Source organism: Macaca nemestrina, chromosome 7 (genome assembly GCF_043159975.1).
Source record: "Macaca nemestrina isolate mMacNem1 chromosome 7, mMacNem.hap1, whole genome shotgun sequence".
NCBI classification, from domain to species: domain Eukaryota; kingdom Metazoa; phylum Chordata; class Mammalia; order Primates; family Cercopithecidae; genus Macaca; species Macaca nemestrina.
The window spans coordinates 171,663,320-171,690,681 of record NC_092131.1 but is presented as its reverse complement, the minus strand read 5'-3'; the positions used below and the strand labels follow the sequence as shown (position 1 = coordinate 171,690,681).

At 44.7% G+C, this 27,362-nt stretch overlaps 1 pseudogene; it reads right to left on the bottom strand.

Annotated features, from left to right (window-relative positions):
* Positions 1 to 19,640: 19,640 nt before the first annotated feature.
* On the bottom strand, positions 19,641 to 22,575 carry LOC105497524 (ubiquitin-conjugating enzyme E2 C pseudogene; annotated as a pseudogene).
* Between the last annotated feature and the right edge of the window lie 4,787 nt (positions 22,576 to 27,362).

Genomic DNA, 27,362 nt, shown 5'->3' with positions numbered 1-27,362 from the left:
TTCGTGATGCAGGTGGGCCTCATCCAATCGGTTGAAGGCCTTAAGAGAAAAGATTGAGAGCACACACAAAAAAGAAATGTCTCCAGACTGCCTTTGGACTCAAGAATAGACAAATCTAAAGAGATAGGTCATTGTCTCAGGGCTGTGGGGGATGGGAAGAATGCGCATGACTGCTGATTGACACACATTTCGAACTCAAGTAAGATTTTTGTCTGGTTGTTTTTGAGACAAGGTCTGGCTTTGTCCCCCAACCTGGAGTGTAGTAGTGCAATGCTGGGGTCTCCCTGTGTTGCGCAGGTTGTTCTCAAACTCCTCGGCTCAAGGGATGCCCCTGCCTCTGCCTCCGAAAGTACTGGGAATATAGTCATGAGCCACCTCGCCCAGCCTGATACGGTGTTCCTTTATGGGGTGATGAAAATATTCTAAAATTATGGGGATGGTTTAAGTGGATCTATTAAAACTATTGAACTGCACACTTTAAATGGGTGAACTATACAGCATACAAATTATATATCAAAACAGTTGTTATATTGAAAAACCAGTGAAATTAAAATCAATGAAGTAAAATGCTGGTTAATCAAAACAATAGAATTGATAAACCTCTAGCATGCTTACTTTTGTTTTTTTTTTAAAAAGCTGCCATCCTGCTTTCCAGAGTGGCTGTAATGTTTTACATCCTCACTTCTAGCATCCTTCCAACGTCTAAGCAGAAAGCAAAAACAAAACAGTTTCTTTATAAAGAAAAAAAATTAAGGTGGGAATCAGACTTCTCCACAATGCTAAATATCAGAAGGCAGTCAAGTTCTTTCTAAGAAACTTATAAAAAGGAGTGCCTGTGACCCAAGAATTATATAGTTAACTAAATTGTGTCTCATGTGAAAAAGACAACTAAAAGACTATATGCAAAAGCTTGCTAAGAAATTACATCACCAACAATTCTTGAAAACATAACCCCAACTGAATAACATATGAAATTATTTAAAGGTTCAAAAAATGAGAGTGATATGATGTCAAAGATGGATGGTGAGCAGATAAATCACTTGAAAGAAGAGACCAATCTATATGGGTGCTGTGAATCTGGTCACATAACTGAATGTAAATGCTTAGAATTATTCTGAAGGCCAAAAGTACATAACAGCATAGCACTAGTCCCATGCCAGTGGTCTCGGTATCAATGCTAGTTTATTTTGTTAAGAACCAAGAAGGAGTGGATAACAGACCAGGTGAAGAAGAACCTTTTCTAAACTTACTATCTTTAATATAGGCAATAATCTAAAAGAACTCTACTAATAGAAAAGAAGCAGAGAAGATGCCTTATAAAACGCAGGATAATATAACAACCAAAGATGACAAAATCCAGACAGTGAAAGACAGAAAACAAAGGAAAGAGCAAGTAAGCATAAATATTAGAAAGCGACTGGGCATGGTGGCTCATGCCTGTAATTCCAGCACTTTGGGAGGCCGAGGCGGGTGGATCCCCTGAGGTCAGGGGTTGGAGACCAGCCTGGCCAACATGGCGAAACCCTGTTGCTACTAAAAATACAAAAATTCGTCAGGTGTGGTTGTGCAGGCCTGTAGTCCCAGCTACTTGGGAGTCTGAGGTGGAAGGATCACTTGAGCCTGGGAGGTGGAGGTTGCAGTGAACCGAGATTGTGCCACTGCACTCCAGCCTGGGTGACAGAGTGAAACCCTGTCTCAAAAACAAACAAACAAACAAACAAAACAAAATCAGAAAACATGAAACAGCATAACAAAAATAATACCAAAAGTATTAGTTACAGTGACAAATGTGGGTAGTTCAAATACCTCTATAAGAAGACAATCAGTTAACTAAACTCAAAAAACAATATCCAACTATATGCTGGTTATAAGAGACACAATTAAAATAGAGTGAGGCGTGGAATGTGATTCACGAAGGTAGGAGCCGTGTCTCTGTGACACTCTGCAAAGCTCAGTTCTGAGACACCGCGTGGCATACATATAGGAGATGCTCACTATGGATTTGCTAATGACAGCAAAGGAATGAACGAAAATATGCTAGGTCAATTGCAAACAAGTAAGTGAAAAGAACAGATGTCACATTTTTAAAGAAAAAATTCACAGAAAATAGAATCTAAAACAATAACTATGAAAATAAGGCAAAGGAGGTCATTTTATTTTTCTAAATCATGAAATGACAACTTCCACAATCCTTCTTACATGGGAAATATTATTCCACTAAAATGTATTAAATGAAAACTTTAAAAATACAAGGAGAAATTGACAAAAATGCAATTGCATGGGGTCGTTTTACTGTATCGCTCACACTTTCTTTTTTTTTTTTTTTTGAGACAGAGTGTCACTCTGTCGCCCAGGCTGGAGTGCAGTGGCACGATCTTGGCTCACTGCAAGCTCCGCCTCCCAGGTTCAGGCCATTCTCCTGCCTCAGCCTCCCGAGTAGCTGGGACTACAGGTGCCCGCCACCACGCCCAGCTAATTTTTTGCATTTTGTAGAGATGGCGCTTCACTGTTTTAGCCAGGATGGTCTTGATCTCCTGACCTCGTGATCCACCTGCCTCAGCCTCCCAAAGTGTTGGGATTACAGGCGTGAGCCACTGCGCCCGGCCTCACTCACACTTTTTGATGGAGGCAGTATATCAAAAATCCACAGGCATATGAAGGCTTAAATAATGTAATCCATATTACTGATTGAGTAGACACTGCTAACGAAGTCAACCCCCACCCCCCAACCCCCTCTGACACACACCTACACACACACACACACACACACACACACGTTTGTTCAGAGTCATCAGTTGTCACGTGAGCTCTTTCTTTTTTTAAGAGGAGCAGTGTTTCTTGAGGCCCAGATGCAGGCTGGTGGGTGGGTGAGGTTAAAGAAACACCACGGCAAAGGTTCTCTCTTGGGGCCTCTGGGTTCGGTTTGAGCTCCTGGGATTGAGATGGGTTTGAGGGCCCAAAACCAAGATTTTCTTGAGCAATCTGGTAAATTTCTAGACCATGAGGTCATAGTCTGAGGTCATCTAGCTGTTGAAGGGGAAGTCTTAGAGGCCAGATTAGGGAACAAAGGAAGCCTTACTTAGTCTAGGTGAGAAAGTGTGGCTTCGAGCTGGGTTTGTACTCTTTCATCTTTCCACTGCTGTAGGGACATAGGCCATGCTCGGTGGAGGACTGTGCTCTTGGCAATGGGATGGAGGGTGGAAGGCTCAGCAGGCCTTCATAATCTTGGTGCAACATGAGTGTGCATATGACTGTGGTTATAGGCTATGACATGTGAGTCATGTCTATGTTAAATTTTATATAAAAACAGAGAACTGGCCAGGCATGGTGGCTCAGGCCCATAATCCCAGCACTTTGGGAGGCCAAGTGGGGGAAGATCACTTGAGGTCAGGTGGTCAAGAGCAGCCTTGCCAACATGGTGAAACCCCGTCTCTACTAAAAATACAAAAATTAGCCAGGCATGGTGGCAGATGCCTGTAATCCCAGCTACTGGGGAGGCTAAGGCACGAGAATTGCTTCAATCTGGGAGGCAGAGGTTGCAGTGAGTCAAGATTATACCACTGCACTCCAGCCTGGGCAAAAGAGCGAGACTCTGTCTCAAAACAAAACAAAACAAAAGAAAAAACAAACAAACAAACAAAAAAACCACCAAAACCAGAAAACTTTCCTTTCCAGAATTCAAGCAATATTTATAAACATTGATGAAATATTGGGCCACAGAGAAACCTCAATAAATACCAAAAAGCAGAACGTGTAATGAGGTTAAAAACCTCAATGCAATAAATCTTCAAGTCAACAACTAAAAGTTTAATTTTTTAAATGCCCTGTATGTAAATCACACCCCAATTTTTAAAATCTAACCCCTTGAAACTTAAAAATAAAATCACTGTCCTAAAGAAACATCAGCTCACCGAGAAAAACAAAACTGCATTTACATAAGACGGGAATGATGAGAAAATTGCCCAGCAAAACTTACGGGATGTGGCCACGGCCTGTTTTTATTACTAAGCAAGAAGAAATGAAGAGCCATGTGATGAGTAGTAAACAGATGAAGTCAGAAAAACAGAAGTCAGATGCGAGGAATGTGCTTTAAAAGACACACACGTCAGGACAAAAACAAAAGTTGTAACTGAATTACATGAGAAAAAAATATCTAGTCTTGATAAATAACACTAAGGGCTGTTCTGAGAAGAGACTGGTCCCCCTGCAGGCACTGGGTGGGGAGACTAGGATCCCAGCCCAGCTGCTGACTTCAGCTGAGCCTCTCTGAACTCCCTGTCTCCCTCCATCTGCTGGATGAGAGTAAATCAGACCGTCATAGAGAAGAAGCCTATGGTACCAACTGGTACCCAAGTCTGCCCTCTTCCTACCTAATGTAACTGCTTTGTAATTTTGCATGACTTGGATGGGGTCATTTATTCTTTTCAGGAATAAATGCTCCTGAACCGCGCTCAGACTCCTGAACCGCACCCCCTCCAGCATTAGGGTGCAGAATTATCAAACACGATGCTGCTCTCTGCGTCCTGGCAGTCAGCTTCCTCCATGTCCCGGGCCAAGCCTCACAGCCCAGGCAGAGACTGGTTTTTGTCACGGAGAAACACCTCAGAGCAGGGTCTTCAAAACCGTTCCGCCAGCCAACCCCACCCAATTTGCAGATTCAGGAGTAAAATAAATGTTGTCACTGTCAAGCCACTAAGTTTCCAGGTGGCTTGGCACACAGCCGTAGTGACTGACTGGGAAACTGCATCAAGGAAGAAATTAAGGAAAAGCAAGTGTGAAGTCAGAGGCCGAGAGATCGTGCCTTAGACTGGTATGTGTTATACGTCAATGTAAAAGGTTGTTGTTGGGGTAAGAATGGATATATCCTCGTGGTCAGGATACAGACCATGTATGCAAACCGCTCAGCAAAGTCCCTGGACACACTAGGCTCTCAAGATAGAAACAGTGGCTACCATCATCACCCTCACCACTGCCAGCAGCAGGCCGTCTCCCAGTACTGGCAAGGACGTATTTAGCCGGTGGCATTCATGTGAATTAGCTATCCTGTCCCCGTAGCCATGTCAACATATCATCAAGAGGGGCCGGGGGCGTGGCTCACGCCTGTAATCCCAGCACTTTGGGAGGTGAGGCAGGAGGATAGCTTGAGCCCAGGAGTTCAAGGCCAGCCTGGGCAACATAGTGAGACCCCTCTCTACAAAAACAAACAAACAAACAAAAAGCCTGTTGCGGTGGTGCGCGCCTGTGGTCCCAACTACCCAGGAGACTGAGGAAGGAGGCTCACTTGAGCCCGGGAGTTCCGAGGCTGCAGGGAGCCGAGATCACGACACTTCACTCCTCCAGAGCAAGACCCTGTCTCAAAAGAATAATGAAAATAAAGGACGGGGCGCGGTGGCTCACGCCTGTAATCCCAACACTTTGGGAGGCGGAGGCGGCTGTTACACGATCAGGAGTGACCTGGCCAAGATGGTGAAACTCCGTCTCTACTAAAAATACAAAAATTAGCCGGGCATGGTGGCGGGAGGTTGAGGCGGAGAATTACTTGAACCCGGGAGGTGGAGATTGCAGTGAGCCGAGATCGCACCACTGCACTTCCAGCCTGGGAGACAGAGTAAGACTCCGTCTCAAAAAATAAAAGACATTAAGGGCTTTCTGGGGCCAACTCTCCCACACTAATGTCCTTTGCTTTTCCTTTCATTCGTGTGCCTCCTTTTTAATGAAAGGACTTTCTTTGCAACCTGGTATCCAGCCAGTTTCCCGATTTAAATCTAGGTTCTGCAGCAGCTGAGGACGGGTGTGTTGCGGGAGGCGGTGTGGCGCGGCGCGGAGGCCGCGTGGACAGGGACCTGGGCGCGGGCACCAGGCGTCTCCGGGGTGGGTCTGCAGGCGCCGCCCGTACTCGCGGGTCACCCTGACCTCGAAGCCGCGCGACTCTGATTCGCGCTTTCCGCTGGCTCGGCTGGGGCGGTGCCCGGAGAGCGAAGGGCCGGCGGGTCAGCGCGGGCCACCCTCTCCCGCTGCCCGCCCGGCGGCCACCCACATCGGCGGCAGGAGCGGCGACTGCGCAGCGGCCCCCGGCACTCGGGCCCTTCCCCCTACCCTCCCATCCCCAACCAAAGATTGGGGCGGGGCATCCTAGTCCGCGTGACTCGGGTGGGTGGCCTGAAGCTTCCACAGTTCCGCCAACGCGGGACCTGCGTGTGGGTAAGAATCCACAAGCGTGGGGGTAGGGCTGGATCCCGGACCTGCCCTCCAGGAGCCCCGAGTCCATAGCCAGGCCGGCAAGCGTGAGGCGATTCCAAGAGACCTGCAAGAGAGGAGCCTGCTGCCAGAGCCCAGGCTCCGGGTCTGGACGCTGGGAAAGTCCACGAGCAGGAATTTGATCCTGCCTTGAAGGATGGCCATAGTGCACCTGTGCACCCAAGAGCAAGGCCCACGCAGGGAGCAGGACAGCGCAGGCCCAGGGGAGGACCCTGGAGGAAGCTCAAGGGATTAGGTTAAGCCTAAAAGAAGGTTTGGTGGGAAATAAGGCTAACCAATGGCATAACACGATTAACCCACATCAGCCACGAAGAACTTAGCTGGTAGAGGGAGAGGGTGAAGGGGTTCCACATGTTGGTCAAAGGATACGAAATTTCGGCCAGGCTCGGTGACTCATGCCTGTAATCCCAACATTTTGGGAGGCCGAGGCAGGCAGATCACCTGAGGTCGGGAGTTCGAGACCAGCCTGACCAACATGGAGAAATCCCGTCTCTACTAAAACTACAAACTTAGCCAGGCGTGGTGGCACACGCCTGTAATCCCCGCTACTTGGGAGGCTGAGGCAGGAGAATGGCTTGGACCCGGGAGGTGGAGGTTGCCATGAGCCGAGATCGCCATTGCACTCCAGCCTGGGCAACAGAGCGAGACTCCATCTCAAAAAAAAAAAAAAAAGATACAAAATTTCAGTTAAAGAAGAGGAATAAATTCAGGAATTCTATTGTACAGTTTGGTGACTATAGTTACTAAAAAAAAAAAAAAAAAAGATACAAAATTTCAGTTAAAGAAGAGGAATAAATTCAGGAATTCTATTGTACAGTTTGGTGACTATAGTTACTAACAACGTATTATAGACTTGAAAATTGCCGAGAGTACATTTTAAGTATTCTTACCACCAAAAATGTAGGTGAGGTAATGGATATGTTAGCTTGATTTAGACACCCACAATGTATACGTACTGTATATCACACATCATGTTGTATACCATACATATATACAATTTTGTCAATTTAAATTTTAAAAAAAGATACTAGCTCATACTAGTATTTCAATCAGCCAGCCCAGAAATATCTGATAGAGAAGGGAGGCAGGCTGCAGATCCCAAGAGACTGAGAGAAGGAGCAGGAAAGATATCCTGGGGCTGATGGGGCCTCAGATTGCCCAGCGACTGCTGAGGTGTCAGGAGAGGCCAACATGTGCTGCGGCACCAAACGGCACCAAACCTCAAGCGGAGCACAGCAAAGGTGCGTTTCCCCTCACACAAAGTGCACTTCAGAGCTGGACAACTCTCAGGGGAGCAGTTGACCTGGTGACAGGCAGTGGCTCAGTCTCCACCCACGACCTCCTCCGTGGTCACTGTGGGTGGGAAGAATGAGAGGACCTGGAGAGTCAGATGAGCAGGTAAATGCCTCCCCCTGGAGGTGACACAGCCTTCACCCAAGACGTGATCCCGCTCCCTGCGAGGGATTCAGGAGTGTCATCTCCCAGGGCCCTGGAAGGAGGAGAGCCAGATGGGGTCGGTGCTGAAAGTCTCCATCAGCAAAGGGGGCAGGAGCCTGTGGACTGGTTCTACCTATGCCCTGCTTTGACAGGAGGCTGGCTTGCTGCCTGGGGCTACACTCTGTCACCTGTCAGCTGCATAGAAGTTCTCCTGGACTTACTATGAGGTCACATCCCAATGAACCCATTGTAGGTTGAAGATCTCATAAGGTGAAAATGCGTGTAATACACCTAATCTACTGAGCATCATAGCCCAGCCTACCTTACACATGCTCAGAACACTCATTTAGCCTATAGCTGGGCAAATTGTCTGGCAGCACCGTCGTGATTTACCATCGTGTTTACCATCGTGATCACATGACTGGTGTCCAGCATCGAGACAGAGTATGTTACCGCTTCCTACTGAATACATATTGCTTTCTCACCATTATAAAATCAGAAACATTATAAGTGGAACCATCATAAGCTGGAAACCATCTGTAATTACATGGCCTTCTGATTGGCCTGTTAGAAGTCACAACAATGGGTGCTCGCAGAGTGCTATGGAGAAGAGGTCTCTTGTGAAGCACTTAAGATTAGCTGAAGCCGCACTCAGACAAACCACCCCTGCGCCCAGTGAGGCCCCACTTAGGAAGACACACAGTCGGGAGGCAGGCAGAGAATTCGGCATGGGAGTGACCTGCAGAGGCCACTCCCATTCCCTGTGGGTACATGGACCTCCTACCTGTACAAGAGCGAAGACGTGACGCAGGGTTGGCCCCAGCTCTGCCTCTCCAGCCAAAGGGCTGGGCACATGACCCAAGGGGGAGGAGTCAGAAAGACCATGGGGACTTTCTTGAGCTCTCTGCTCTGGGAGCTCTAGCTTCTCTGACCTTGGAGTTGTTGATGATCAGCTTGCTGCTGGGAGAGCTGGTCTGAGGATGAAGCCTAAAAAGCAGGGAAACAGAATAGAATTGTGGAGACAGAGAAAGAGAGAGAGAACACAGATCCAACTTGAGCTCCTAGAACCAACTGTGCCTGAAGCTACCACCCACTACACAGCCGATACATGTCCTCTTTCTGTTTCACCTAGCTTGAGCCATATCCTCAGTTATACATTAAAAATTCCAATTACTAATCGTTCTCTGGCTGCAAAGCCCAACACAGAATTCTCCTAAGCTAGGCTGACCCACTAGTAGCCCTCCTTTGGTGAGGCCCCCGTTTCCCCTAAGGTCAACGTGTTAGTAAAAAAAAGCAAGTTACCCGGCCTCTGTGTGGGAGGAGGAAGACACAGGCCCTTCTACTGGGGGTGTGTCTATCCTGGCCCTTCCCTCTCATGCCCAGTCTTCCCACTTCCCTTCAAGCTCATGTCCTGTGAGCCCAGGGGTGGGGATGTGACAGAAATGAGGTGCTCCTAGGACCGCTAGAGAGCCCCATCTCCTCTGATGTGGGGTGGCACAGAGGTCACTGAGTGAGCCTCCTCTGCCCCTTACAGGAGAGCTCCTCGTGACTCACTGCAGGGTTGGGTGCAGTGGGGGACAGGGTTTGGGAAACAGAGACCTTCTCAAGTGAATTCAGATGGAGGGGGATTTCCTAGCAGGCCACAGGAGACCACGGCCCACCCACGTGAGGGCTCTCAGGTCCTTGGGAGCGTGTGCAGCTTCTCTCTTCTGCACCTGCAGGGCCTGGTTCCTCCGGCCCCTTCTCCTCACATCCATTCTCTGCATGCAGGCTCTGCAGCCTGGCGGCCCGCCCTGGCTCACCCCGGCCAGCAGCCTCAGCCCCCAGCCCGTGCAGATGTCACGTCCAAAGACCCAACCACATAACCCAAGGTCTAGCAGGTACAGCTGCCAGAAAAAATGCGGAACACCCATGCAACATTTGGGATGTGCTTATACTAAACTCTTATTCAAATCTTTATTTGAAATTCAAATGTAACTGGGTATCCTATATTTTTATTTGCTAAGACCTGACAACACTCATGGGAGGAAGCCCCCAATGGGAAGAAAGGCTAAGGTAGAAAGGGAGATCCCAGGACTGCTTTCTGGGGTGCACCCCTCCCTGCATGCCACCCCACAGATATTTAGGCCGTGAGGCAGACCTCGGGCCGGCAGTGCCGCATCGTCACTGGGGGAGCTATAAGTGGCTGCGAGGGGAACCAGAGCAAACCCCAACATAAGACATGGCAGAGAAGAGGCACCCTGCTGCTGCTCCACATTCCCAGTCACCTGTGAGGGCCTCCGATGACTGGCATTCCAGGATCCTCTCCCCAGCCAGCAGCCACTCCTGGCAGTGACTACGTGGAAGCTCCCAGTGGCCTTGGTGGGTATGAAACTGCTGGGGTCCATCTCTAGCCTGGCCCAGTCTTCGCAGGGAAGGATGATAAGTGGCCACTTGTCATGCCCATGCCCACACTGCATGAAAGTGCCCAGGGGAAGGTCAGTCCACCTCAGATCATCCTGGCAGTCAGGGCTGGTGTTCCACGCGTCCGGGGGGCAGCCTGCGCTTCGAACACCCCACCTCCAGGGGTTACCTAGCTGACTCTGCAGCAGGGATCTGAGCCTGTGAGGATGGCAGCGAGTCCCTGAAGCCTGGTGGCCTGAGCTCCAGGAGGAGGGTTGGCTGGATATTTAGTTCTCTCTACTGTCTGCGGTAATGTCTAGCAAAAGGGGGCTGGTCGAGTTCTTTCCAGAAAGGTAACATTGTCACACAGCGTGGAGTAAAGGGGCCCCACAACCTGCTGGGCAGTGCAGCAGCCCCAGGCCACACCTCTGTGAACAGAGCTTCCTGGTCTGGGACCCCAACCAGGGCGAGCGAATGGGGGAAGTGAGCAGTGCGCAGTACATGGCATTCCCACCTCCTGCGCCCTCCCACCCACCCTCGCCCCACTCATGCCAGGCCCTGGGGATGGGATGAGCTGAGAGCCAGAAGTCTCACGTGAATGCAAAGCACCTCCACCCTGTGCACCTCCCACCACACCAAGTGCTGTGGTAACCACACTCTCCCAGAGATGGGCCGAGTGTGGGCTGGGCATGGGTTCTCACCATCATCTGCGTTTAGAGGATACGAGGACACAGAGGGGCTCCAAGGGGCCCGGCTGCCACATGGACTCACATCCTTGGAGGCGTCACCCTGAGCTCCTCTTACCTGGACCCCAGAAACACGTCATCCCCTAAGAAACCCCAGAGTCCCAGAGTGGTGCTTAGCTGCCTGGCCCTGTTCAGCTGTCACAGGTCCTGCCTATGATGGTGGAGGTACTCCCTCCCTCCCTCCTTCTCCTCCTCCTCCCTCCCTCCTTTTTTCCCGCCCTCCTTTCCTTCCTTCCCTTTTTCCTTATGGGCGGTGTGCATGTGCCTGCTCCACTGGGTGGAGCAGAGTGATCAGGACCTAAATCCAGGAACTCCTGGGGCCCGCAGGCATGACTCCTCCCTGCTCAGTGTTTGCCAGACTTAGACCATGATCTACTAAAGTTTGGACATAAGCTCAGTGGGCGGCGATTCCTAGAAAATAGGAGTGTATCACATGTAGGGTGAGTGTTTCATGAACACAGTATCAGTTACACACATACATGAATAAATGTACATACATCTGTACACGCATGCATACAGCAGCTATGAATGTATACTTTAATTTTCTGTAGAGATGGCGGATGAGTGTAGGGTGAATGTGTCTCGCATAAGGGTGAGTGTTTTTGTGAAGTTGGTGCCGGTTTTAGATATCTGTACACGCCTGTGCATACACATGCATGTGGGGGTGTCATGGAGATTGCATCATCTCCTGTGGGTCACAGCCAAAGACGTCTGAGCAACTCTCTTTTATTCTGTTTACTTCAAGAGAAAGAAAAAGTAGCAAGCCAAAAGTCCCTGGGCTTCTCAGGAAACAGGCTGAGGGACACTTTTAGCGCGGGATCGGAAGGTCTGGGGGTGGAGACACATCCTTTGCCCGCCGCAGACACTGGAGGGCGTGTCGACATTGCCTGCAGATGTCCAGGAAAGAGCTTGGACCTGGGGGACAGAAAGCCATGGGTCCATGACCTTGACAAGCTCTCCAGCCTCCCCGATCACCTTCCTTGTCTGTTACTTGTAAAAGATCGAGAGCCTCTTGAGGCCATTTTGAGATTAAACACGCCACCTGTGAAGGGTCCTAAGCATGACCCCAGAGAGACCCTCCTCCTAGTCATTCTCACAACCAAAGGTTTTCAGCTTGCAGGGAAAGCCCGAGCTGTCCCCAGTGTCCCTTACAGTGACAAAGGCCCCTCGGAAGCAGCCCCACCCCCACAGGCTACAACACGTTGAAAGGACAAAACATAGACAAAACTTAAAAGAAGTAAAAACACACATGTTGCACCCGCCCCGTTCCTTAGCGTGCGTAAGATACACACAGGAAGGAAGTGGCTGGGGTCATTCAAGGAGGCTGAGCTGCGACGGCTCAAGGAAAGGAATATTTTCTGACAAGTCCGCCCTGACTGTGGTTTTGAACATGATTTCAGCCCTAGTTTTGGCCGGTCCCCGGCCCCCGCCAGCACTTGTGTCTGCAGTCTAGACACAGCAGTAAGGGTGCACGCCCATGCAGGAAGGCGCCCAGCGTGCTGCTCCATGGCCTTGGGGTTGGAGTCAGGCCGGTTAAGCGAAAGCTGCTGTGGGCCAGCGTTGGTGGGGGCTGCCGCCGGGGCAGGGAGGTGTGGGCCGCTGCCGGGTCCACAGGGCTGAGGAAGGAGGGGGGCTCAAGAAGCCTGCTTTCCGGTATGTTTCCAGCTACTGACTCACAAACCTGTTCTTGATTTCTGCTCTTAACCTGCTTCAGGCCCCAGCAGGTCCAGCCCTGTGGAACCAGGGAGCTCCCGACACGTCATTCTCAAACTCAAAAGTCCCTTCCACGCCCCTGAGATAGCAAAGACCCAGTTCCAAGCCTCTCGCACCTCCATCCACAGCCTCTCCTGCTTTCCAAGCCTTCCCACATCCCCACTCTGGCTCAACTGGGGGCAAGTACCCAATTTGAACCTCCGTTGGGGGGTGCTGTTGGTTCCCGGCCCTTCTTCCCAGTCGTCTATACAAGGCCTGCCCATCCCCTGAGCCAGCTCCATGGCACCTCCTCTGTGCACCTTCCTGGCTCTCCTGGCAAGTCTCTGTCCCCTGCCATTGCTGACCCTGCATTTGACTGTGTGGGCAGCCGTATGTCCAGCTGTGTGCAGGCAAAGCAACGAGCCTGGCACCAGTGTTGTGCTGTGTGAATGATCACACCGCCAGTGACAATGATGGCAGGCCTCTGACCCTCCACCAGCTGGGAATCTCTCTGGGGTAGGACTTGGCTGTTCTCTCTGCATCTTCTCTTAGTTCTACAAAAGATTTCCTACATCTGGCAGGTGCTCAAAAAAGAAATGTGTCTCCTGGTGGTCTGGGGCCAGAAGATTCTTCGCATGGTGAGGGCAGCTAAGACCCTGAGCTGGGCAAACTACTCCTTTTGCAGGAGGGGCAAGAGCGGCTGTGGGGCAGCTGTGGCCTCAGCTGCCAGGGACTGGCGTGAGACTGACGTCCCTTGCACGGAGCCTGAGTGGCCAGTCAGTGTCAGCCCACACAGGGGCACCACTGCTTCCAGACCAAGGGATCAGGGAGACCTCACAGGGCTGGGCTCTCAGGGCGGGGGTATCTTTGAGACGACATTCCCTGGGGCCCACAAAGGTGCTGTAGTCTGAGCCCACGGGCTGGACGGGCATCCTAGCCCATAGCCTTCAGTAGAACGGGAGGTAGGAAACAGGTGAGGCCTTTGACGGCCCTGGCTCACTGCCCTGATCGCATGTACAGGCTGCAGAGTAGACAGGGACTGGGGAAGGGGGGACCCTGGTGGAAGAGAGTGGACTCCCTAGGCAAAGGGAACAGAGCTGACAGTCCAGGGAGATCAAGGTGGCTAGAGTTTGCAGGACAGAGGACCTAAAAGGAGAGAGCTGGCAAAACAGAGCCCTGGACATCTTCAAAGAGTCTCCTCCATTATTCACCTCATGCGTGTGAAGAAGCTGCCTGCGGCCAGGGAAAAGCCACCATATGGAAGTAAAGAACAGCAGCTGGGGCTCCCAGGAGGCTCCCACCAGCCAGAACGCACAACTCCTGATTCACTGGCCACTGGCTCCAGTACTCAGTGGGTAGCCTAAACTCAGCCCTGGACTAAGCACTGCTCCACACCCATCTAACACATCATAAAAGCGAGACCCAGCAAGATCAAACAGTTTCTCAGTAGCTTCACTACATCTCAGAAAAAAAAACATAAGGTTATTTAAGTGTTTATTTCTCTGCTTTGTTTTGAGGCGGAGTCTCACTCTGTCGCCCAGGCTGGAGTGCAGTGGGCGCTGGAATCACAGGCATGTGGCACTGGAATCACAGGCATGTGGCACCATGCCAGCTAATTTTTGTATTTCTAGTAGAGATGAGGTTTCACCATGTTGACCAGGCTGGTCTTGAACTCCTGGCCTCAAGTGATCCGCTCGCCTCGGCCTCCCAAAGTGTTGGGATTACAGGCATGAGCCACTGCACCCAGCCTAAGATTATTTAAAAGAATACAAAAATATCCAGCATCCAACATGGCAAAATTCACAATATCCAACTTTCTTTTTTTTTTTTTTTTTTTTTTTTTTTGAGACGAAGTCTTGCTCTGTCGCCCAGGCTGGAGTGCAGTGGCCAGATCTCAGCTCACTGCAAGTTCCGCCTCCTGGGTTTACGCCATCCTCCTGCTTCAGCCTCCCGAGTAGCTGGGACTACAGGCACCTGCCACCTCGCCCAACTAGCTTTTTGTATTTTTTAGTAGAGACGGAGTTTCACCGTGTTAGCCAGGATGGTCTTGATCTCCTGACCTCATGATCCACCTGTCTCGGCCTCCCAAAGTGCTGGGATTACAAGCTTGAGCCACCTCGCCCGGCCTACAATATCCAACTTTCAATGGAAATGACCAGGTCAGGTGCAGTGGCTCATGCCTGTAATACCAGCACTTTGGGAGGCTGAGGCAAGAGGATCACTTGAGCCCAGTAGTTCAAGACTAGCCTGGGCAACAAAGCAAGACCCCATCACTACAAAAAAAATTAAAAGTTAGCTGGGTGTGGTGGTGCATGCCTATAGTCCCAGCTACTCAGGAAGTTGAGACAGGAGGATATCTTGAGCCCAGGAGATTGAGGCTCCAGTGAGCAGTGATCACACCACTGCACTCCAGCCTGGGCAACAGAGTAAGACCTTATTTAAATTAAAAAAAAAAAAAAAGGGCGGAAAGAAAGAGAAAGAGAACAAGAAAGAAAGCAAGAAAAGGGAGGAAACAAGAAAAGGAAAGGAGGAAGGAAGGGAGGAAGAGAAGAAGGGAGGGAGGGAGAGAGGAAGGGAGGGAGGAATAGAGGGAGAGAGGAAGACAGAGAAAGAAAATGACCAGGTAGAGGAGAAGGTGTGGTCCAGTTGGCTGGTATGGAGCCTTCCATGGAGGGCAGAGGCCATGTCTGGATAGGAAAACAGGGAGCCGAGGGAGGTGGTCAGGAAGAAACTCCCTTTCCAGTGCAAGAGCTCCTGATAAGAGCTTGGTGACAAGGACGTAAGGGGCAGGGGGAGATGGCATTAAATAGAAAAAAAAAAAAAAACCAGGAAAAAAAATCTCAACTTCACTTCCCCTTCCAGCAACCTTCCTTTTTCAGCAAAACGACATGAAAGGTTTTCTTTTTTTTTTTTTTTTTTTTTTTTTTTTTTTTTTTTTTTTTTTTGAGACGGAGTCTCGCTGTGTCGCCCAGGCTGGAGTGCAGTGGCGCGATCTCGGCTCACTGCAAGCTCCGCCTTCCGGGTTCACGCCATTCTCCTGCCTCAGCCTCCGAGTAGCTGGGACTACAGGCGCCCGCCACCACGCCCGGCTAGTTTTTTGTATTTTTAGTAGAGACGGGGTTTCACCATGTTAGCCAGGATGGTCTCGATCTCCGGACCTCGTGATCCACCCGCCTCGGCCTCCCAAAGTGCTGGGATTACAGGCTTGAGCCACCGCGCCCGGCCATGAAAGGTTTTTATAAGTGCTCTGATTTCTCTCTTCCTTTCTCTCTAGTCTTCCTCCTTATTGTGAGATATAACATACATCCAGAAAAATGTTTAAAATGCAAATGTTCAACTTAGCAAGTTATCGTAAAGCAAACACCTGTGTAACCACCACTTGCATCCATCTGGATCACACCTCCTCCATCCCCGTGGCCTTCCCCAGATCTCTGCCACCTGGCATTCCCAGTCAACACTTCCTTCCTTCAGTTGCTTTATAGTTGACCACATAAGCAAGTGTCCCTAAATGGTAAGGGCGCATCCGCAAGCCTTCGCAGGGTATAGAAATTGAATCGTGCAGTGTATGCATTGTTCGAGACCTGGCTTCTTTCTCTCAAGATTATGCTTTTAAGATTTGGCCAGGCCAGGTGTGGTGGCTCACGCCTGTAATCCCAGCACTTTGGGAGGCCGAGGCGGGCAGATCACAAGGTCAGGAGATAGAGACCATCCTGGCTAACACGGTAAAAACCCATCTCTACTAAAAATAAAAAAAATTAGCCAGGCATGGTGGCACATGCCTGTAATTCCAACTACTCGGGAAGCTGAGGCAGGAGAATCGCTTGAACCTGGGAGGCAATTTTATGTGTCACCTCTAGTCAAGGTGACACATAAAATCAACCATCACATATATTTTCTTTGGAGAAATGTCTGCTCAAGTCCTCTGTCCATTTTTAAATCAGGTTATATGTTTTTATTGTTGTTGAGCTGTAAGTGCTCTTTATATATTCTAGATATTAAGTCCTTACCAATCAAATGGTTTGCAAATATTTCTTCCATTCTGTAGGTTGCATTTTACTTTCTCGATTGTTTTATTTGATGCACAGGGTTGTAAGTTTGATATAGTCCCATTTGTCTATTTTTGCTTTTATTACCTGTGTTTTTTGTATCATATCCAGGAAATTATTGCAAAGTCCAATGTCAGGAGGCTTTCCCTCTGTATTTTCTTCTAGGAGTTTTAAAGTTTCAGGTCTTATATTTAGCTCTATTATCTTTTTTAAGTTAATTTTTATAGATGATATAGGTTAAGAATCAAATTTTATAATTTTACACTTTTCCTTTGGAACTGGGTAACAGGCAGTGGTTGGAACAGTTTGGAGGGCTCAGAAGAAGACAGAAAAATGTGGGAGAGTGTGGAACTTCCCAGAGACTTGTTGAATGGCTTTGCCCAAAATGCTGATAATGATACGGACAATAAAGTCCAGGCTGAGGTGGTCTCAGATGGAGATGAGAAACTTGTTAGGAACTAGAGTAAAGGTGACTCTTGTTACGTTTTAGCAAAGAGGCTGGAGGCATTTTGCTCCTGCCCTAGAGATTTGTGGAGCTTTGAACTTGAGAAAAATAATTTAGGGTATCTTGCGGAAGAAATTTCTAAGCAGGAAAGCATTCAAGAGGTGACTTGGGTGCTGTTAAAGGCATTTAGGGTTTTTTTTTTTTTTTTTTTGAGATGGAGTTTCACTCTTGTTGGCCAGGCTGGAGTGCAGTGGCACGATCTCAGCTCACTGCAACCTCCGACTCCTGGATTCAAGCGATTCTCCTGCCTCAGCCTCCCAAGTAGCTGGGGTTACAGGCATGCACTAACACGCCTGGCTAATTTTTGTATTTTTAGTAGAGATGGGGTTTTACCATGTTGGCCAGGCTGCTCTCAAACTCCTGACCTCAGGTGATCTGCCCACCTTGGCCTCCCAAATTGCTAGGATTACAGGTGTGAGCCACTGCACCCGGCCACTGAAATCTTTATATTCATCGATAAGGCCCACAGATCTTCCACACCGGCATTGGTACTATTCCAGAAAGTAGGCTTTGGTTACGGTCTTGCCCTCATCAAATATCATTTGATCACATATGTGAGGATTTATTTCTGGGATCTCTCTTATGTTCTATTACTCTATATGTCTTTATGCCAGTATCATACTATTTTGATTAGTGTCAGAGTAGCGATATATTTTGAAATTGGGAAGTGTGAGACTTTCAGTTTTGTTTCTCTTTTACAAAATTATTTGGGCCATTCCTTACGATTCTCCAGATCTCACCTTGAATATTAATAATCCCCACATGTCAAGGGCAGGATCAGGTGGAGGTTAACTGGATCATGGGGACGGTTTCCCCCATATTCTCATGGTAATGAGTGAGTCTTACAAGATCTGATGGTTTTATAAGCATCTACCATTTCCCCTGCTTGCATTCACTCCGTCCCGCTACCCTAGAAAGAAGGTGCCTGCTTCTCCTTTGCCATTCACCATGATTGTAAGTTTCCTGAGGTCTCTCCAGTAATGAAGAATTATGAGTCAATTAAAACTCTTTCCTTTATAAATTACCCAGTCTTGGGTATTTCTTCATAACAGTGTGAGAATGGACTAATACACAGCCTATATGTGTCTTTGTATCTAAGGTGAGTGGGTCTTGAGGTTCTGAAAAATCTGTTGAACCACTCTCTATTTCTTTTTTCTTTCTTTTTTTTTATTGTTTTTTGTTTTTTGTTTTTGAGATGGAGTCTTGCTCTGTCACCCAGACTGGAGTGCAGCAGTGTGGTCTCAGCTCATTGCAACCTCTGCCTCCCAGGTTCAAGCGATCCTCCTGCCTCAGCCTCCCGAGTAGCTGGGATTACAGGTGCACGCCAGCATGCCCTGCTAATTTTTTGTATTTTTGGTAGAGATGGGGTTTCATCATGTTGGCCAGGCTGGTCTCGAACTCCTGACCTCAGGTGATCCGCCCACCTCGGCCTCCCAAAGTGTTGGGAATACAGGTGTGAGCCACTGTGCCCAGCCCTCTATTTCTTTGGATTTACATATATAATAATTACTGACAGGAAAGGACTTACTTTGCCATTTTCTTGATTGTTTTTTGTATACCTTGCAGTTATTTTGTCCCTTTTCCTTTCTTGCTGCCTTTCATTAGGTTTTGTTAATTTTTTTTAGTGACATGTTTGATTCCTTTCTCATTTTCTTCTGTATATCTTCTACAGATATTTCCTTTGTGACTACCATGGGGCTTAAGTATAATACCTTATCATTATAGCCATTTATTTTAAACTGACAGAAACTTAATATGAGTTACATACAACATTTTACATCCCCCCTACTTCATGTTATTTATTTCACAAATTGCATATTTTTATATTTTATGTTCATTAACATAGTTTGATAGTTATAGTTCTATTGATACTTTTATCTTTCAAATTTTATACCAGAATTAGATGTGATTTATGTACCACCATTAGAATATTATAGGATTCTGTACTTTTCCATATACCTCCCTTTACTGAGTGCTTTATATTTTTTATGCCCTTGTGTTGCTGTCAAGTGTCCTTTTGTTTCAACTTGAAGAACTCCCTTTAGCATTTTTTTGTAAGGTAGGTTTAGTGTGGATAAACACCTTCAGCTTTTATTTTTCTGGGAAGGTCTTTATTTCACCTTTTTTTTTAATGATCAAAATGTATTTATTTAATATACATCACAATGGCTCAGTCAAGGCTTAATTTAAAAGACAAAAACAAAACAAAAATAATACCACAGCTCAAGATACAGCGTCCTATACAGAAATCACAGACACGACAGACCATCGAAGGAAAACTTAAAAAGACGACACAAAGATAGGCAGGGAGACCAGGTGTGGTGGCTCATGCCTGTAATCCTAGCACTTTGGGAGGCCAAGGCGGACAGATCACCTGAGGTCAGGAGTTTGTGACCAGCCTGACCAACATAGTGAAACCTCGTCTCTACTAAAAATACCAAAATTAGCTGGGTGTGGTGGCAGGTGCCTGTAATCCCAGCTACTCGGGAGGCTGAGGCATGAGAATCGTTTGAACCTGGGAGGTGGAGGTTGCAGTGAGCTGAGATCTCACCACTGCACTCCAGCCTGGGCAACAGAGCAAGACTCCACTTCAAAAGAAAAAAAAAGGACAGTCTGGGCAGCCTGGGTCAGGGGTCCTGGCTGGTAACCTACTTTGAGTAGGTTTCTTGCAGGTAAAAGCTGTGGGAAGCTTTTTTCCAGAACTCAACAGCATGCATGTTCAAAGGGCTATCAATGTTGGGTTCTCCTAGCAGACTCTGGATGGAGACCAGAATGGTCCTGATGCCATACAGTACAGACCACTTGTCCTTCCGAATATCCAGGCATATGTTACCCTGGGTGTCTATGTTGGGGTGGTAGCAGGGTATGAGGAACTTCAATGTAGGCTCATTGTAAGGGTAGCCACTGGGGAACTCTAGCAAGAGCTTATACCTCAGGTCTTCATATACTGTGCCAACTGCTCCATGGATGGTCCCTACCCATTTGAAAAGTTTGTCTGATTCAAGGAAGGCAGAAATCCCTTTGTCACCAGACATCATGAGGGTCATCAGCTCCTGCTATAATCTTCTGCCCACAGGACTCTGGGCAGCACCCCCACTCAGCTCAGTTCTTTTATGGGTGGTGACGATGCTAGTGGCAGCTGGGTTGTGGTTTTGGGAAACCACTTGGCTGCCTTCTCCTTCATTTTTGAAGAACAGTTTTGTTGGTTATAATATTCTTGGTTGACAAAAGTTTTTTTTCTTCCAGTACTTTGCATATAACATTTCACTCCTTTCTAACCTATAATATTTCTGCTGAGAAATCAGCTGATAATCTTATAGTAGCTCCCTTGTACATGACAAGTGGCTTTTCTCTTGCTGTTTTCAAGACTCCCTCTTTATCCTTGACTTCTGATACATCAAACTATCCTTGATAGTTTGATTACAATATGTCTCAGTGTGGGCATCTCTGGGTTCTTCTTAGTCAGCATCCTTTGAGCTTCCAGAATTTGGATGTCCATTTTCTTCCTTAGATTTGGAAGTTTGGGCCATTATTTCTTCAAATAAGCTCTCTGCCCTTTGCTCTCATTCTTCTTTTTAACTCCTGTAACATGTACATTGATAGGCTTGATGATTTTTCATAAGTCCCTTATGCTTTCTTCACTTTTATTAATTCTTTATTCTTTCTGTTCCTGTGACTTGATCACCTCAAATTATCTGTCTTCACCTTCACTGATTCTTTGTTCTGCTTGATCAAGTTGTCTATTGAATCCTTCTAGTGAATTTTATAATTCAATTATTGCAGTCTTCGGCTCTGGATATTTTTTTTCCTTAGTTTTTGTCTCTTTGATCATATTGTCACTTTGTTAATACATTGTTTTCTGGATTTGTTTTTAGTTGTCTGTCTGTGTACTCTTGTATCACACTGAAGTTCTTTAAGACAATTATTTTGAATTCTTTTTCAGGTCGTTAATTGATCTCTTTGTTTAAGGTCAGTTCCTGGATATTTATTTTGTTCCTTTGATTGGGCCATTTTTCTCTATTTCTTCATATGCCTTATTATTTTTTACTGAGATTTGTGCTTTTGAAAAACAGGCACCACTTCAGTCTTTATGGCCTGGCTTCATACAAGGAAAGATCTTCACTCAACTAGGGATTCTGGGGGCCTCTCAAGCCTTTTCTGGGGAGATGCATCATGTAATACACCAGGTCCCCATTTGCCTTCTACCATGGTTGTATGCATCTTGAGGCCATCACTAGAAAAGGATGCCAGCACCAAGCTTCCTGTACAGCTGCAGAACTGTGAGTCAATTAAATCTCTTTTCTTATTTATGTTTATATATATGTATGTATTTTTAGAGACAGGGTCTCCCTATGTTGCACAGGCTGGTCTCCGACTCCTGGGCACAAGGGATTTTCTAGCCTTGGCCTTCCAAATTGCTAGGATCACAGATGTGAGCCACCACACCAAACCAAAATATTTTTTCATTATAAATTACTCATTCTCGAACACTTCTTTATTGCAACACAAAAATGGTCTAATACATAGATCCTGCTAGGAAAGGCATGGTAGCTTTGTACAAAAATTTTTGTAGAAAAAAATTTTGCTTACTGATTAAATTTCTTTAGTACTATTTCTACTATGTATGTTTCTGTAATTAGTATTTTTTCAGTTAACTATCTTTCACAGTTTTGGGGGTTGAGTTGTTCAGTATGTTCTCTACTTTTCATATTATTATTTGTGGGATTGATAGTGATGGTCCTCTTTCATTCTTGATAGTGCTATTTGTGCACTCTTTGTTTTTGTCCTTGAACACTGTTACTAAAGGTATATCATCTCATTAATTTTTGCAAAGAAGCAACTTTTGCTTTGGTCGATTCCTTTTATTTTTGTTTGTTTTCTATGTCATTAATTTCTGTTCTTGTCATCCTCGTGTCTTTCATTCTACTTTCTTTAAATGTAATATACTTTTTCTCTGATTTCTTCAAATGGATATTTTGTTTTCCTAATTTCTTCGAATAGATAATTGCTCTTTCAGCCTTTGTTCTTTCTTTATATGTTTGAAGGCTGAAAAAATCCTCTAAAGTACAACTTTAGCTGCTTCCAACAAGATTTGATATACAGTATATGGAGAGCTTTTATGTAATTAAGTGCAAATTTTTAATTGCAATTCTTCTTTAAACCTTGAGTTACTTAGAAGCAAGGCTCTGTCATAAGCTCTATTTTGCCTTTTTATATAGAGAGGTGGGTTTTGGTTAGTGTTTGCACAGTAAATCTTTTTTAGTCCTCTTATTCACAAGCTCCCTGTATCCTTGTGTGTTGAATGTGCACTTTGTCATTTAAAAAAAAGGTAGTTTGTTAGCTTTTTAATACACTTTAACAACCTTTTTATATAATCGGATCATTTAACGTTGTCTTAGTTCATTTTGTGCCACTATAACAGAATACCAGAAGGCCAGACACAGTGGCTCATGCCTGTAATCCCAACATTTTGGGAGGCTGAGGCAGGCAGATCACCTGAGGTCAGGAGTTCGAGACTAGCCTGACCAATATGATGAAACCTTGTCTCTACTAAAAATACAAAAATTAGCAGAGTGTGGTGGTATGCGCCTGTAATCCCAGCTACTCGAGAGGCTGAGGCAGGAGAATCACTGGAACCTGGGAGATGGAGGTTGCAGTGAGCCGAGATCGTGCCATTGCACTCCAGCCTGGGCAACAAGAGTGAAACTCTGTCTAAAAAAAAAAAGAAAAAACAAACAAACAAACAACAAAATAAAAAAACAGAATACCAGAGACTAGATAATTTATTTATTTTATTTTATTTTGTTTTATTTTATTTTATTTGAGACAGAAGCTCACTCTGTCACCCAGGCTGAAGTGCAGTGGCACGATCTCAGCTCACTGCAGCCTCTGCCTCCCAGGTTCAAGCAATTCTCCTGCCTCAGCCTCCTGAGTAAGCTGGGATTACAGGTGTGCACCACCACACTTGGCTAATTTTTGTATTTTTAGTAGCGATGGGGTTTCACCATGTTGGCCAGGCTGTTCTTGAATTCCTGACCTCAAGTGATCCACCCGCCTCGGCCTCCCAAAGTGCTGGAGATTACAGCCATGAGCCACTGTTCCCAGCCTAGATAATTTATTTTAAAAAGAAATTTATGTCTCACAGTTCTGGAGGCTCGGAAGTCCAAGATCAAAGGGCCAGCAACTTGTGATTGCCTTTTTGCTGCTTCATAATGTGGTAGAAGGCATCACATGGATGAGAGAGGGAGAAGGGGGCAAACCAAACTCATCCTTTTTTAAGGAACCCACTTTCATGATAACTAATCATGATAATTACTCACAACCTTGCCATTAATTCATGTATTAGGGCAGAGCATTCCATGACCTACTCACCTCTTAAAGGTTCCACCTCTCAATGCTTTACATTGGGGAGTAAGTTTCCAACACAGGAACTTTGAGGGACATATTTGAACTCTAGGAAACATATTAACAGTTAATAACAAAGCAAACATGCAACAGACAAGTTAATGAAATTTCTAATATATTTCAATTTAAAGCTACCATCTTAAAGGTGCTATTTGTCTCATTTGTTCTACGTTAATTTTTCTCTCTTTTCTTGATTCTTTGAGAGTATTTTGGTCCATATTTCCTTTCACTATTAAGTATGACATTTGATATGTGTGTTGTATAAATGCCATTATCCAATTGAAGAAGTTTCCTTGTTTTTAGTTTGGTAAGTGTTTTTGTCAAGAAAAGGTGTTGGAGTTTTTCAAATGCTTTTTGAGATGTTGATGTGATTTTTGGTTTTTAATCTATTGATGTGATGTATTACATTAATTATTTTTAAAATGTTAAGTCAACCTTATATCTCTGCTGTAAATATCACTTGGTCATGGTGTATAATTCTTTTTATATATTGCTGAATTTGGTTTGCTATTATTTTGTTTAGAATTTTTAATATCTGTATTCATAACAGGTATTGCTCTGTAGTTTTCTCGTAATGTCTTGTCTAGTATTCGTATAAGGATAATAATGGCTTCATAATGAGTTGCAGACTGTTCCCACCCCTTTTTTTGAATGTGAGATATTAGCATTAATTCTCCTTTAAATGCTTGGTAGAATTCAGTGCCGACGTATTCTGGGCCTAAGATTTTCTTAGTGGGTAGTTTTTGATTACTTTGCTTCTTAGAGGTATATTCAGATTGTCTATTTCTTGTGTAATCAGTTTTTGTGGTTTGTATCTTTCTAGAAATTTGTCAGTTTTATCTAATTTGTCGTTACCTAATCTGTTGGCATACATACAATTGTTCATAGTATTTCTTTAAAACCCCTTTTACTTCTGTAAAGACAGTAGTAATGTCTCCTCTTTCACTTCGATTCTACTAATTTGAGCCCTCTTTTTTTCCTTGTTCAACCTAGAAACTGAAAATTTCAACCTGAAAATTAAACATTTATCAATTTTGTAGATGTTTTTAGAGAACCAGCTTTGGGTTTATCAATTTTTTCTATTATTTTTATTGTCCATCTATTGTTTTTTATTCTCTATTTCATTGATATCTATTCTAATCTTTATTATTTTCTTCCTCTGGCTTGCTTTAGGTTTAGTTTCCAGTTTCCTAGGGTGAAAGGTTAGAGTATTGATTTAAGATCTTTTTTCTTTCTTAACATAGGTATTTACAGCTATAAATTTCCCTCTAAGCACTGTTTTACTTGCATTCCATTACTTTGGGGATATTGTATCTTCATTTTCACTCACATAAATCTATTTTCTGACTTCCCTTTTTATTTTTTCTTTGTCCTATTGGTTATTCAGGAGTGTTTTGTAAAATTTCCACATATCTCTGAGTTTACCAAGTTATTTTCCCGCTACAAATTTCTAATTTCATTCCATTGTGGTCAGAGAACATATTTTGTATTATTTCAATTCTTTTAAATTTATTGAGGTATGCTTTACGGTTTAGCATACGGTCTATCCTGGAGAATGTTCTATGTACACTTGAGAACAGTATGTATTTTGTCGCAATTCAGTGGAATGTTCTGTCTTAGTTCATTTGTGTTGCTATAAAGGAATACCTGAGCCTGGATGATTGATAAAGAAAAGAGTTTTATTTAGCTCATGGTTCTGCAGACTTTACAAGAAGCATGGCACCAACATCTACTTCTGGTGAGGCCTATAGGCTGCTTTCAGTCATGAGCTCATGGCAGAAGGCAAAGGGGAGCCAATGTGTACAGAGATCACATGGCAAGAGAATGGAAGCAACAGAGAGGGGAGGTAGGGAAGTGCCAGATTATTTTAAACAACTAGCTTCCATGAAAACTAATAGAATGAGAACTCACTCATTAATGTGAAGATAGCACCAAGACATTCATGAAGGATATGCCTCCATGACCTAAATGCCTCCCATTGAGTCCCTACCTCCAACATTGCGGATCAAATTTCAACACAAGATTTGGAGGGGCCAAATATCCAAACCATAGCATGTTCTATAGTCGTCTGTTAGGTGTAGTTAGTTTATAGTGTCATTCAAGTCTTCTTCTACTTCTTTATTGATCTTCTGTCTAATCGTTCTATCTATCATTAAGAGAGGATATTGTAAAGTCTATTTATTTCTTCATTTCTGTCAGTTTTTTCCATGTATTGGTGCTCTGTTATTAGCTGAATATATATTTATAACTGGTATATTTTCCTGATGGGTTAATCCTTTTACTGTTATAAAGTATTCCCATTGATGTCCAGCAACATATTTTGCTTTAAAGTATATTTTGTCTATTACTGTAGCCACTCCAGCTTTCCTATGGTTGCTGTTTTCATGACATATCTTTTTGCATCCTTTTACTGTCAATCTATTTGTATCTTTGAATTAAAAGTGTCTTTCTTGCAGACAACATATAGTAAGTAGAAGCATGTTTTTTGTAATTCAGTATGACAATTTTTGCCTTTTGAGAATTGTTTAATCCACTCGCATTTGATATTATTATCAATATAGTCAGATTTATGTCTATTTTATTTTTGTCTTACATATGTCCTGTGTTTTTTCTGTTCTTCCATCGCTGCTTTACTGTTTTTTCTGCAGTAAGTAAATATTTTCTAATGTAGCATTTTAATTTCATTAGGATTTTTTCCCACTATATTTGTACTACATTTTTTAGTGGTTGCTCTAGGGCCTACCATATATAATTAACTGATCATAATCACCTTGAGATTTAAACGAGTTTAATTCCAGTGATCTATTAAGAACACTATTCCTATAAAGCCCTGTTCCATTTCCCCCATTTCTGTGATATTATTTTTATACACATTACATCTATTAATTTTACAAACTCAGTGATACATTGTTATAATCATTTTCTTAGCCCATTACATGTTTACTCCCACTTACCTCCTTTGTGATGTTATTGGCAAATATATTTCACATATATGTTATAGGCTCAACAATGCATGATATACATATTATTTTATATAATTGCCTTTAAAATAAGTATGAGACAAAAGAGAAAATATGCATTTATAGTGTCTTTTTAAAGGACAGTAACTTTCACTGATACTCTTTGTTTTTGTGGATTCAAATTACCATTTAAGGTAACTTGCTTTAAACCTGAAGAATTTTTTTTAGTATTTCTTGAAGGCAGGCCTAATAGCAACAAATTCTCTGGGTTTTTGTTTGTTTTGTTTTTTAATCTAGGAATTTCTTTATTTTGCCTTCATTTTTCAAATACAGCTGTGATGTATATAGGATTCTTCCTTGATTTTTTCTTTGAACACTTCAAATATGTTATTTCACTGCCTTCTGACCTGTGTTTTGTTATAAGTCAGTTGCTAATGTATTTGGGGTTCTCTTTTAAGTGATGAGTCATTTTTCTCTTGCTGCCTTTAAGATTTTTTCTTGTCTTTGGTTTTCATCATGATGTTTCTGTTTGTAAATGTTTTCTAATTTATCCTGTTTGGAGTTGATTGACCTTTCTGAATGAGTAGGTTGTTGTTTTCAATAAATTTGAGAAGTTTTCTGCCACTATTTCTTTGAATATTTTTTTCTACTTTCTTTCCTCTCCTTCTGGTACATTGTTATGTATATGTTGTTGTGTTTAATCATGTCCCACATATCTCTGAGGCTGTCTTTTTTTCTTTTCCCCCATTCATTTTCTCTCTGTTCTTCAACTTGAATAATGAGCTGACTTGGGGTATTGTTAGGACTCTCTTTCTGTCTCCGGCCACATCCAGATGTGAAACCACTAATTGCTCAATGATTGTGCTCTTGTTTTCAAGAGTGCTTTGGGGCATTGATGCCTCTACAAAGACATCCAATCAAATTGTGATTC